This window comes from Ictidomys tridecemlineatus, chromosome 6 (genome assembly GCF_052094955.1).
Source record: "Ictidomys tridecemlineatus isolate mIctTri1 chromosome 6, mIctTri1.hap1, whole genome shotgun sequence".
In the NCBI taxonomy this organism is placed as follows: Eukaryota; Metazoa; Chordata; class Mammalia; order Rodentia; family Sciuridae; genus Ictidomys; species Ictidomys tridecemlineatus.
The window spans coordinates 114054866-114068997 of NC_135482.1; positions in this window are offsets into that span (position 1 = coordinate 114054866).

The window sequence follows — 14132 nt, forward strand, 5'->3', positions numbered from 1 at the left end:
GACAATACATGGCAAACAATTGTGACATGTTATTTATTATAACCAAATAAGTCCATGCATTTGAAAAGCTGAAGTTTCCTTCATCATATATACCAAGCAGCTCACAGATTAAAGCAACGATGGTGGTGAATGGTCTGACAACTGTGTACTGCAGTACACCCAGTTTGCACCTAAACAGCAATACTTCTCCCATAGGCCATGGTGGACAGCAACATAAAGGTGGAAAATGTTTCTGCTGATCTTTGGCTTCAAAGATTAATACCAGATTTGGATATCAATTAGTTAAATGAATCAAGAAACTGAAAAAGAAATATCTAAGTGAAGATTTTTAAAAAGACATGAACAGCATGAGTAATGTCAGAACATTTGGAGTCAAGAATTAATCATGATAATATCTAGACTGTGATAAGGAAGCTAAGCCCTTTGATTATCAGTTTGCCAAGACTCTAAATCTTTCCCTTAAGCATTGAGCATGCCAAATCAATGAGTTTCTTTTAACAGTGATAAAGGTTTAGTATAGTGCTGGGAAGCATAAGCAAATCAGCCATCTACAAGAATGTTTTATTGTGCATTACATGTCTACCATTATTCCTGTATTGAAGTAAAGTATACTTTGGATTTATATATTGTGGATGAATTGTGAATATGACCTTGAAATGAGTTTGATTTAATTTTCTTGTAATACAAATGTTATAACAATGGAAATAGGGTTTCTGGATCTTAACCCATCAATAAAACAAATTGATGGAAATTTATTTTTCATTATGTTTTAGCTTCATGTATATTGACATGACTCTAGATAATGATCTCTGTGAATAGACTAGCCACAATTTAGCACAAGGCTATTTGATCTGGGAGCAAATATTAGAATATAGATAAGCTGTGAAATTCCAACACAACTTTGTATCTGAAGACCTTAGAAATTTTTCAATATTCTAGAAATATAAGATGACGTTATCTGCAAAGTTTCCCAATGTTCTGTTAAGAAGGAATACCCACATTTCTTCATCTCTGAACCACACATCATTTAACACAGAAATAAAATATACTTTTGATATTTTAGTTAACTTGGAATTTTTTGGCCAAGTTTTGCTAATTATAAACCAATACTTCTTCTCTTTCTGGATATTACATATCCAGAATTTGGACAAAAAAAGCTTGAGGATAAGAAACAAAATCTTTGATGAATTAAAATGAAAGTAAATAATTAAAATATGTTACAGATTATTCATAAATATCCTAAAGTCCTTCCTTTATTTACTGTCTTTAAAAAAATTCTAGACAGGGATCTAATGAGGTTATTCACCTGCTTTCTTAAGAAAGAATAAAACAACAAATTAGAAGTAGCTAACATTGCTAGAAGTTGGTATTGTCTCAGGGTGAGGACTGTCTACATGTTGCTAATATGATCAAAGTGTTTTATATTCCCCATGTAATTTTACACTGATTGTGTTAGAACCATGTAGACAGTAGTCATGCTGAGATGGTGCCTCCTGAGATGTTGTTCAAAAAACCTGATAAGATTTGAAGCAGTAATTTTAAGGGTGGCAATTTGCTATAAAAAACTTTTGCCTCAAACAAGAGACAAGTACCTTGAAAGGATGAAGACCTGTTATTCTTATGACTTAATCTGAAGCACAAATAATAAGTGAATTTTTTTAATACATAATATTTTTATTATCTTTTTTACTTTTTTATTGGTTATTCAATACATTACAAAACTCTTTACATATCACATTTCATACATTCAATTCAATTGGTTATGAACTCCCATTTTTATCCCAAATACAGATTGCAGAATCACATCATTTTTACCCCAAATACTGATTGCAGAATCACATTGATTACACATCCACATTTTTACATAATGGCATATTAGTGACTGTTATATTCTGCTACCTTTCCTATCCTATACTATCCCCCCTCCCCTGCCCTCTCATCTTCTCTCTCTACCCCATCTGTTGTAATGTAATTCGTTCCCTGTTTTTTATCCCTTCCTCCTCACAATCTCTTATATATAATTTTGTATAACAATGATGGTCTCCTTCCATTTCCATGCAATTTCCCTTTTCTCTCTCTTTCTCTCCCACCTCATGTCTCTGTTTAATGTTGATCTTTTCCTCCTGCTCTTCCTGCCTGTATGTTCTTAGTTGCTCTCATTATATCAAAGAAGACATTTGGCATTTGTTTCTTAGGGTTTGGCTAGCTTCATTTAGCAAAATCTGCTCTAATGCCATCCATTTCCCTGCAGATTCCATGATTTTGTCATTTTTTAGTGTTGCGTAATACTCCATGGTCTATAAATGCCACATTTTTTTTTATCCATTCATCTATTGAAGAGCATCTGGGTTGGTTCCACAGTCTAGCTATTGTGAATTGTGCTGCTATGAACATCAATGTGGCAGTATTCCTGTAGTGCCTTCTTTTAAGGTCTTCAGGGAATAGTTTGAGAAGGGCAATAGCTGGGTCAAATGGTGGTTCCATTCCCAGCTTTTTCAGGAATCTCCATACTGCTTTCCAAATTGGCCGCACTAATTTGCAGTCCCACGAGCAATGTACAAGAGTACCCTTTATCCCACATCCTCTCCAGCACTTGTTGTTGTTTGACTTCATAATGGCTGCCAATCTTACTGGAGTGAGATGGTATCTTAGGGTGGTTTTGATTTGCATTTCTCTGACTGCTAGAGATAGTGAGCATTTCTTCATGTACTTGTTGACTGATTGTATGTCATCCCCTGAGAAGTGTCTGTTCAGGTCTTTGGCCCATTTGTTGATTGGGTTATTTCTTATCTTATTGTTTAATTTTTTGAGTTCTTTGTATACTCTGGATATTAGGGCTCTATCTGAAGTGTGAGGAGTAAAAATTTGTTCCCAGGATGTAGGCTTCCTATTTACCTCTCTTATTTTTTCTCGTTCTGAGAAAAAAAAATTAGTTTGATTAAGTCCCATTTGTTGATTCTAGTTATTAACTCTTGTGTTATGGGTTTCCTATTAAGGAATTTGGAGCCCGACCCCACAGTATGTAGATCAGAGCCAACTTTTTTTTCTATCAGGTGCAGAGTCTCTGATTTGATATCAAGCTCTTTGATCCAATTTGAGTTAACTTTTGTGCATGGTGAGAGAAAGGGATTCAGTTTCATTTTATTGCATATGGATTTCCAGTTTTCCCAGGACCATTTGTTGAAGATGCTATCCTTCCTCCATTGCTTGCTTTTAGCCCCTTTATAAAATATAATAAAGTTGTAATTTTGTGGATTGGTCTCTGTGTCCTCTATTCTGTACCATTTGTCCACGTGCCTGTTTTGGAACCAGTACTGTGCTGTTTTTGTTACTATTGCTCTATAGTACAGTTTGAACTCTGGTATCGCTATACTTCCAGATTCACACTTCCTGCTTAGAATTGCTTTTGATATTCTGGGTCTTTTCTTTTTCCATATGAATTTCACGATTGCTTTATCTATTTCTACAAGAAATGCCATTGGGATTTTGATTGGCATTGCATTAAACCTATAGAGAACTTTTGGTAATATTTCCATTTTGATGATGTTAGTTCTTCCTATCCATGAACAGGGTATATTATTCCATCTTCTAAGGTCTTCTTCTATTTCTCTCTTTATGGTTCTGTAGTTTTCATTGTATAAATATTTCACCTCTTTTGTTAGGTTGATTCCCAAGTATTTTATTTTATTTTTTTTAGGATATTGTGAATGGTGTGGTTGTCCTCATTTCCATTTCAGAAGACTTGTCACTGATATACAAAAATGCCTTTGATTTATGCGTGTTTATTTTATATTCTGCCACTTTGCTAAATTCACTTATTAGCTCTAGTAGTTTCTTTGTAGACCCTTTTGGGTCTGTTAGATATAGTATCATATCATCTGCATATAGTGATAATTTAAGTTCTTTTTTTTCTATTTTTTTGCCTTTAATTTCTTGTGTCTGTCTAATTGCTCTGGCTAGTATTTCGAGGACTAAATTGAATAGAAGTGGTGAGAGAGGACATCCCAGTCTTGTTCCAGATTTTAGAGGGAATGCCTTCAGTTTTATTATCTTATTTGAATCAGAATCCATGTTTAGGTTTCCTCTTTTTTATAGTACCAACATTATACATACTACTTCATGAATCCCATATCATCATATTAGAGAGAAGTTGAAATCTTTCCTTTTATGATTTATAACAATATAAGGTTGTTCATGGTCAGCACTCAGTTTGAATATATTGTTGAATGTTCTAGTCAGAGCAACAGATAAAGTGCATCCTATGTGAGAAAGAGGGAGCTATATCATACTTGTTTGTGAAAAATATAATCTTATATATAGAAAAACTATTAGCCCTTTCTTGTGTGATAATTTTTTCTACAAATTTATCTAAAGAAAAACATCACAAATATTTGAATTGTATTCAAAATATCTTACCCCAAAATGGTTTTTATGTTTTGTATAAAGCAAAAAGTTCTCCACAAAACTAGGTCTTGATTTGTTTTTGTATGTATGTATGTATGTATATATATATATATATATATATATATATATATATATATATATATATATATACCAGAATTAAACCCTGGGTGTTTTACCACTGAGCTACATCTCCAGCTTTCTTATTTATTTATTTATTGTTTTAATTTTGAGACAGGTTTTCACAAAATTAGTTAGGGCTTCATGAAGTTGTATCTCCTTTACACACTATAATTAGAGAACAGAAAATATCCTATATTGAAATAGCAGTCCTCCAAGAGGAAACAAATATTGACATCGTATTACAAATCTACCTTTGAAGGGCAGGTTCTCACAGGCAAAGGAGAAAGGGGCATGACTCCCATTTCATACACATCTGCACTTTATTTCAGAATACCTGGCTCCAAATTGTTCTTCAAAACTATACTTTTATCATGCATGTCAATTGTGTAATTTTTTCCTTACTATACCCAAAAATTTACTAAATAGTACTTCATTGAAACTACTAAAGTTCTTATATATTCATAATACTGTATTTTAACAGAAGATAAGCTTATTCGGGACAAAGGTCTCTGAGCTCATTCCCCATCCTCTGTCATGGTATTTCTTTCCAATAGTGATACATTTTCTTAAAAACTGTCACTTTTAAAATAAGCAATTTTCTTCAAATCCTGATAATAGTTGTCTTATAAGAAAATGTGCTTTGGGGACAGAGAAAGACTATTTCTACCTTGAAATACTAAGCATACAAACTGTGTTTTACAGCCCAAATATGTTATGGATATATTCCTACAGAATGCAGGTATTAGAAATAAGTAATACAGGCATTTCTAGCATTTTTATCTGACAGTACCAGTAAAGTACTCAGGCTTTCATTTATATCTCAGAAATTGCTAGATAATCATTCCTTTCAGAATAAGTCAGAGATAAAAAAAGATATTATGATGTACATCAAGTAACCTGACAGAATGATTCCAAATGGAAGGCAATGAAGACTGAAGTCAACAGATATAAAATGTAATGCCAATCTTGCAAGAGGTCTGGAAGGAAAAAAAAAGGTGCTGACTTGAACCACTATGTTCCACAGCAACTATTTTTCCTGTTAAATTCATTTATTATGACCAAAACTCACAGAAGTGCAATGTATTACATCAACTCATTTAATTCTCACTGTCCTTTGTAATAGATATAATCAGCCCTAGCATCTAAGGAGCCAACTGTAGCTTAGGAAATGACCCAAAGCCATACAGATGTTACCTGGCTGTCTGAAGGCTTATGCTCAGGTCTATCTGACCATAAAGCCTGTGTTTCAAATCTCTGTCATGTGACCTCATCAAGTTATTAGAGTTACTGCTATATTAATTTTTAACTTATACATGATATTTCTCATGTAATGTTTTTTCTAGCATATTATGCATCTCCAGCTTTAAGAAAAATCAAACCTCATTTAAATAATCAGGTACTTCAGGTTATGAAAGGATTAAAAGCAGTCTCAGATATCAATGGACTTGCATTTCCATAGAAGCTTAAGACATCTAATCAAAAGCCATGACAATTTCATAAGCACCATGAAACAGACATAACAAAGAACAACAAAGAATTAGGGAACAGAACACAAGGCAAATATGAATTATATAAATTATTAATGAAAAGCATAAAAACTAATATATATATATATATATATATATATATATATATATATGATCTTAAACAATACTCATGTTTTTTCATTTATCACTCAGAATATCAAACCACAGTGGTATCAAGAGACAAATGTACTACTGTCCTTTCAGAATAAGTCAGAGATATAAAAGAATAGAATTCATTAGAATAGGAATTTCTTCAAATGACACCAAATAATGAGAATTTTCAAATAAACCACTTTGACTGGAATAAAATATCTTTGTGGTTTGAACCCTGTCAACTAAATTAAATGTCCAACATCTGATTTTATGAATTTTATGCAGCATTTAAAAGAAAAACATATTTTAAAATTTTTGTCATATTCAGGAGTCCAGAGAATAGATATACCTTTTGAGGTAAAAAATAAATCTGATGAAACAACTGGATACAGCAGTATAGTCACAGCCTTACATTATACAGGTCGATCTGCACAGACAGCAAGAAGTTCAGATGAGGTCATTTAACCAATAATCACCATCTCACTTGGTCCACTATGTCTTTATTACTTACAACACATTAGAGGTAGAAGGGATATTATTTACTGCAGACTCCTTCCTTATTACAATGAGTGGAGGTCAGAAAGAGGTAAGCTCTACCTACACTGCCCAGTTGAAAAGCTACAGAGCAGAGTCTGGGTCTGTCACCTAACTGGTCTTTCTATATGAACCCCCCCACACACTTTTTTCCTTCCCTCCAATTTTGTCTACACAAAACAGCCAACATGATCTTTTAAAAATAAAAATCAGATTTTCTCATTGCTATGCATAAAACCTTTAATGATTTCCAACTGCTCCTAAACATTACAAACTGTAGACTCTTTCAACTTCCCCAATTAAGTCTTAATCCCCCAACTCAGTTGAGATCTGACTCTGCTAATAAACTCTCAAAATATCCTGAACTTGTCCTTCACAGCCCTTAACCACGGTGAATGTCAGGCACATTGCTCAATACCTCTTTATTTCTGTGATTTTGCAATTGCTAAAGTCAGAGGTTCTTTCTGCCATGTTATGTTCCACATTCCCAGCATGCTGCAGACGTCTGGTGAACAAATATATAATAAATGGTAAAATTAATGAGTTAATGAGGCTAGTCTTTGGGGAGCTACAGAAAACAACTGAACAATTTAGAAGCCCACTTAGGAGAAGGTATCAACTTTAACAACACAAGAATGAAAAAAATTTAACACAAATAATAAAAATTATCACTTTTGGGGCACACCAAAATGTAGACAGTGTGTTATATGTTGTGTGTGTATCATCTCATTTAGTGCTCACTATAACTCAGAAGGATAAGTATTATTTTTATCCGTTTTTAAACACATGAGGAAACAAAAGATTGGAGAAGTTAACTAATTTTTTCAGTGTTAACAGAGGAAAGTTTGAAATTGTGCTTTTCTAACTCCCCAAATTCTGCTCCTTCTAATTTTTCTGTTGCATTCTCACGCAGAGATATTATTATTAGAGTTTACATTTCTCTACACATTTTTATTTTCAGTAAAGATCATTTGACTTATCTATAACTAAATTCAAGTTAATGGTTATACTTTATAATACTTTTATGTGAATAAATTCAGCCTTGTGAGGGACAAAATGAATACATGGAAAACACTGAATATTCTGAATATTGAATATTCAATGTGTATACTTTTGTAAGTGAAGAAATGCTAAAATTTCCTTGATATAATATAAATGTTCTGTGGGCCCAAAATTCATTTAACATGTAAATAGAAGGAAAAGAAAGTGAATATCAGAAACTAGTCAAATGCTAAATGACTTACTGTGAAAAGAGTATAACTATCTTAATAATAGAGTATAGAGAAATATTTGAGAGAATTTTATCAGAGTCCTTAACACTTCACAGAATGAAAAATATCTTCATTATGTCAGTTGCTCTTTAAATCATCACAAAAAGAATGTCTCACCTATTTTACCTTTTTAGAATGTACTATTAGCATATGCAATGCTGGGCTTTAGCTGTTCAAGAAGGTTGAAATGTGAAAATTCTTATAAAATCAACCACCTATTGAGTTAAAGCTTTCTGAAAATGGAACTTGCAATTACTTTATTTTTTTATTCTGGATATTTTAGGGAGAAAGAAACACCCCCATACTTCCTCCTATTAACACATGAAATACACCTTGAGAAGCTGTATGTGTAGTGTAATACAGCTCTGTAGTGCTAACATCATGCCTGGTATCATAAATGAGAATTCCTAAGTGCAAGTAGAGAAATACCTTAATAAAAGGTAGCTACAAACCTGCCATATGACTTTGGGCAAATCACTTCAACCCTTCAAAACTAAATTTTCTCTTTTTAAGGAAATTAGAGTGTGGAAAACTATATATTTTAATATCCTTTCTTGCTTTTTATTATCCCACATGCATGTACAGGGCAATTTTCAAGGGCACTTAAATTTATCTTGCAACAGTAACTTCAAAATGCTTTCATGTTTCTTGTTAGTCCATAAAGCACATTAATGAAGTTTTACAATCATTTATTTATCAAGCATTAAACTTGGTCACAAAAATGTATTCTGGTGCAGATTTAAAAAATACATACATAGTTAAAGTACAATAAATTGCCACTGTGACTGTTAGAAATATACCAAAAATATGTCTTTACAGTTAGAAGCAGAAGTCACAACAATGTCATCTAAAATAGAACTTTTAGTCCCCCCTGACTAAAGAATGAATTAATAAAATCAAATTCTGAAGATAATGCATTGCTGAAAAAATAAATTTTTCATCATACACTTGCTGCTTTTCTCTTCAGTTTTACTTAAGCACTAATTAAAAAAACCCTCATATTTTATAGTTTTCATTCTCTAATTCAGTCTACACCTAGCAAAATTTGTGTTCATATTTACTAAATGAAGCCACAAGGTTCTGTTTCATTACCTTTTTTTACTTCTTTCTTCTTTTATAAACTTCTTGAAATATGTTTATCATTTACTCCTACTTCTCATATTTAAATTTTAAAAGACTAACCAAAGCATCAATTATCTTGTTCCATAGGGTTTGGTAAAAGAGAGCATTGTTAACTTGACACTTTCAGAAGAACTGAAGAGATAAAGAGGTTCATTCAGAACAGAGAAAAAAAAATGGTTTTATGTGGACAAAAAGTTTAAGGCTGACTTAATTCTTCATAATTCAGTTTTACTATATAGTTTTGTTTTATTAGTATATTAAATTCAAAAGTATAAATATTAACATCCACTAAGTTTCCCTTTTTTATTATTGATTATTATACTGACCTTAGCATCTACACATTGGTAGATATATAACTCAGCCACAGCTAAAAATAACAAAAAAAAACCATAAGCATACCACCTTACATGACAAAAAATTAATAACTACTAACTATATTTAATTGAGAATTAGCAATCCCAAAAAGTTTTCAAAAAGTTCAAAGGACCAGTTAGGCAGAGAGCAATGATGCATCTGGATCACTTTAACCAAGAAGTAAAATTTGAAGTATTATTCTTTGACTAAGTGATCCTATTTCAAGGAATCTGTGTTACAGAAATAGCTAGAAAGTTGTGGCTTTCAACACTTGTATACTCATTGTGACATCATTTATCCTAGTAAAAAATGATAACCTGGGGCTAGGGTATATGGCTCAATTGGTAAAGTGCTTGCCTTGCACCTGTAGTGCTGATTTGATCCGCAGCACCACCAAAAAAAAAAAAAAAAGATGATCCACATGAATAAGTCAATGTGTAAATAAATCCTATTTGTCTAGACTATATTTACAGCATTAAAAATGATGCTTTCAAAAACAACTGGCACTGAGAAATTGGAATTCTATAAACTATATATATAGACAACTTAGTCTCAATTCCATTAAAACACAAATAATACACATGTGGATAATCAAGGTAAAATAGAACTATGAAATGATCTCTGAACATTATACAGATAATACTATACATTGAATGATATTTGTTTTAACTTTATATATCTCTAAATGTCACCAGTGCTTCAATGTCACCCTGTACTATAATCAGGAAATACAATGTAAATATTGTCTTCAGAATGTACAATCAGCTACACTGGGAAGAATGAACAGGAATGAGAATCCAGACATTACTGGGAATCAAGCAGCATCAAAAGAATATAGACAATACACATTAAGATAGTAGAAAGAATTCATTCCAGAATAACATCTATCAAGCTAAGAGAGACTAGCAGGGGGAAAAATAACACAGCAGGATTACTAAAACGAAGCATATGGACTGTCCTCCGACACTGACACTGAGTCCCTCATACAGATAGTTCATTCATTTGTAATAAAGCAGGTTAATTTCTCACTTATAAATCTAATGTTTTCTTTCATACTCTATGACTTTTGTTGTTGTTATTGCTGCCCTATCTCAATATTCCCTAAATTCAAGAAAGAAAACACACATGCACACCACTGCTATCTCACTATCATCTATTATTCAAGAAAGAGCTCATTGAATGAATGTCTGCTCAGAGGCTTTAAGCAAATTTCATTTCTGAACACTACTGTCTGCAGCCCAGCAGGCTACTTCAGCAAGATAAGATCACATATTTAATCAAATGCACCAAAAAGAAAGAAATAGAGAGAAAAGAAAGGAAGAATCAAAAAGTTTGCTTAATAACATCAAATCATAAAAATACAATGTTGACAGCATACTAATTTTTAGTGCTCTTTCTTCTTTGAGGATCTGCAACTATAAAGAAGGTCACTGTACATGGAAGCTCTTCTAATTAAGGTTTCTACCAACCTTTAAAAAATTTCCCAAATTATCTTCATATGTTACTACTTATATTGAATTGTACTTATAAAGAAAATTAAAATTCAACAGAACTTTCCAATTTGAATAAAGAAAAAGTAAAAATCAATAAATTTAGGAGGATTCTACACTTACAGATAATGCCTCTGAAGCGCCACTTTACCTCATCTGGTCAAATCTCAGCATTAAACACTACCCAGACTCTGAATTTTATAATAATGGATCCACATTAGATGGCTGTCATTGAAAAACATTACTACTGGCATGCTAAAGTATATAGTTTCTTGGGATTTATTAGGCAACTATAAAGTTATCCATGCTCCATTATTTGAAACATACAACTTGATGAATTCTTGAATATTCTGCCTCTAAACAGAGTTTACTTGAATAAAAATATATTTTCATCAGAAGCATTATATAATGGATACACTAGAAAACGTAAAATAATGTCTCAAACAGACGGATGAGTACATATCTGTAAACCTGATTTTTTTTCCTTGATTTACTTGTATTTGCACTTATTTTATGTTACATTTATTCCCATGCCACAGGTATTTTTGTTGTTGTTGTTCTAATTTTTTCCCTTCAGTTTTTTCTAGGATGACTTTTTTCTCTGTGCAATCTGTACTTCTGGTTTAGAAACAATGTGTTCTTTTACGGTAAGGACTATGTTAACGGTGCTAACAGAGTTCATATGTAATTAATTATTCATCCATGCCCACTATCAGATGCGGAAGTTCTAGTCACGTGGATGTATTCAATGCCTAGATAAAATTTAAACTTGGAAGACCAACATTATTTTCTGCATTTTAAAACATATACTGGAAAAATCCAGCACTCTTAGTGCCAGCAAACCTGAGTCCTGCTCCCCTATCCAGTATTGTATGAAGAAAATTCCACCATTATAGGACAGAAAGAAACACACTGCTTCTGTAAATTGACATCTTTCTGATACTTGCTGACTTCCCACATATGCAAAGTCTATATGAGCTCGTCAGTTTAATGAGTGACTTAGCTATTTTTAAATATAAACCTAAAGATATGAATTCCTTTATTTGTATTTCTGTTGACTATTCTGCGTATGGTAAGTAGGGGATTATTTTCCAACACCATTCTAGCTACTGACAGGAAACAAGTAAACTCATTTTGAAAGTTTTTCTAGCCAAATAAACAGAGGCCATATTTGTCTTGATTAACAAAGAATCACTATAATGAATACTCAGATGGACTTGAGTCCCATCCCCAAAATGTTTCATTATATATATATATATATATATATATATATATATATATATATATATATATACAGATATTCCAAAATCCAAAAATCCTGAAATCCAAAACACTTCTGATCCTAAGCATTTTGGGTAAGGAATACTCAAACTGTATTATCATTCTACTACAGTCATTGAAAAAGGAATGGCTCAGTGAAGTGAAAGATATTGTCCATAGAGAAAGAAAGAGACACTGAAAAGGCACACTCATACATTGCTCTTGGGACTGCAAATTGGTGCCCCTAATCAGGAAAGTAGTATGGAGATTCCTTGGAAAACATGGAATGGAACCACCTTTTGACCTAGCTATCCTGCTACTTGGTTTATACCCAAAGGACTTAAAAACAACATACTATAGGGACACAGCCATATCAATGTTTATAGCAGCACAATTCAAAATTGTTCAATTGTGGAACCAACGCAGATGCCTTTTGGTAGAAGAATGGATAGGGAACTTTTGATACACACACATACACACATACACACACACACACACACACACACACACACACAATGGAACACTACTCAGCATTAAAAGAGAATAAAATCGTGGCATTTGCATGAAAATGGATGGAGTTGGAGAATATAATGCTAAGTGGAGTAAGCCAATCCCAGAAAACCAAAGGCCAAATGTTGTGATATGAGGATGCTGACTCATAATAATGATGGCAGTGGGGGTGGGGAGCATGGGAGGAATGGAGGAACTTTAGATAAGGCAAAGGGGAGACAGGGGAAAGGGGAGGGAAAGTGAGTAGGAATGACTGTGGAATGAATTAGACATCATTACACTAAGTACATGTATGAAAACACAAATGGTGTGAAAATACTTTGTGTACAACCAGTTACTTGAAAAATTGGCTTTATATGTGTAATATGAAATGAACTGCATTCTGCCATCATGAATAACAAATTAGAATTAATAAATAATTTAATAAAGAAAATTAAATAAATAAATATAGAGAATAAGAAAACTAATGAATATGTCATTCTACTAAATCTTGTAAGTTGAATTTTAGTACATATGACAACTAAGACACTATCATAAAATGTGTCATTTCAAAATGACTATAAAACACTTATCTATAATGCATAAAAATCACTTAGATGAAAGTAAAATTTAACTAAAATTATCTTTTAAAAAAGACTCCATGTTATTTTAAAAGAAATGACTGCCTGGGCTGGGGTGGTAGCTCAGCTGTAGAGCTCTTGCCCAGCACATATGAGGTACTGAGTTCAATCCTCAGCACTACATAAAATTGAATAAATAAAATAAAGGTTAAAAAAAAGAAAATGACTGTCTCAATGCATCCTCAAACGTCAACTACAGTTCATAATATGATTAAAACTCACTAGACGACTTCAACTGAATATTTAAAGCTGAGATAAAGAAGAAATGCAATAGATATACACATGCCTTGTGTTAACACAAAACTATTTCTCAATAGGTTCTTTGTCCACTCCTTGAATTCATGATCAGTATTCTGAGTCAAGGTTCAAAAAACCATCAGCCACTGACAAATCAAGTCACTGAAAATTAAAGAAAAAATGCTAATATAAATCAGTGGAGCTCTTCCATTCTTGCCAAAAAGAAAATCTCATACAAAAAGATGACCATCAGTCAAGACCATTTCCTCTTATTCAAAAGTATTTATTTGGAAGAGCTTTGAGGAAAGGAAGGGGAGGGGAGGGGTAACAAACCAAAACAAAACAAAACAGGAGACTGTTGAGAAACCTCTGTCAATGTAATGCATTTAGTATTCAAGTAACCCACTCAAGCAGAACATCAAAAACTGGACTTGAGTCTCTCCCCTATTCTCACAGCCTCAGGCTACTGTTAGCCACTGGGCCTGTCCTGAATAGTAACACACTCTGCCTCTGCAGGACACAGAAACACCAACACAAGCTGATCAAACAGAAGTGGGTGTCACTTCTTACTTGGCTTTTCATTTTCTTGAG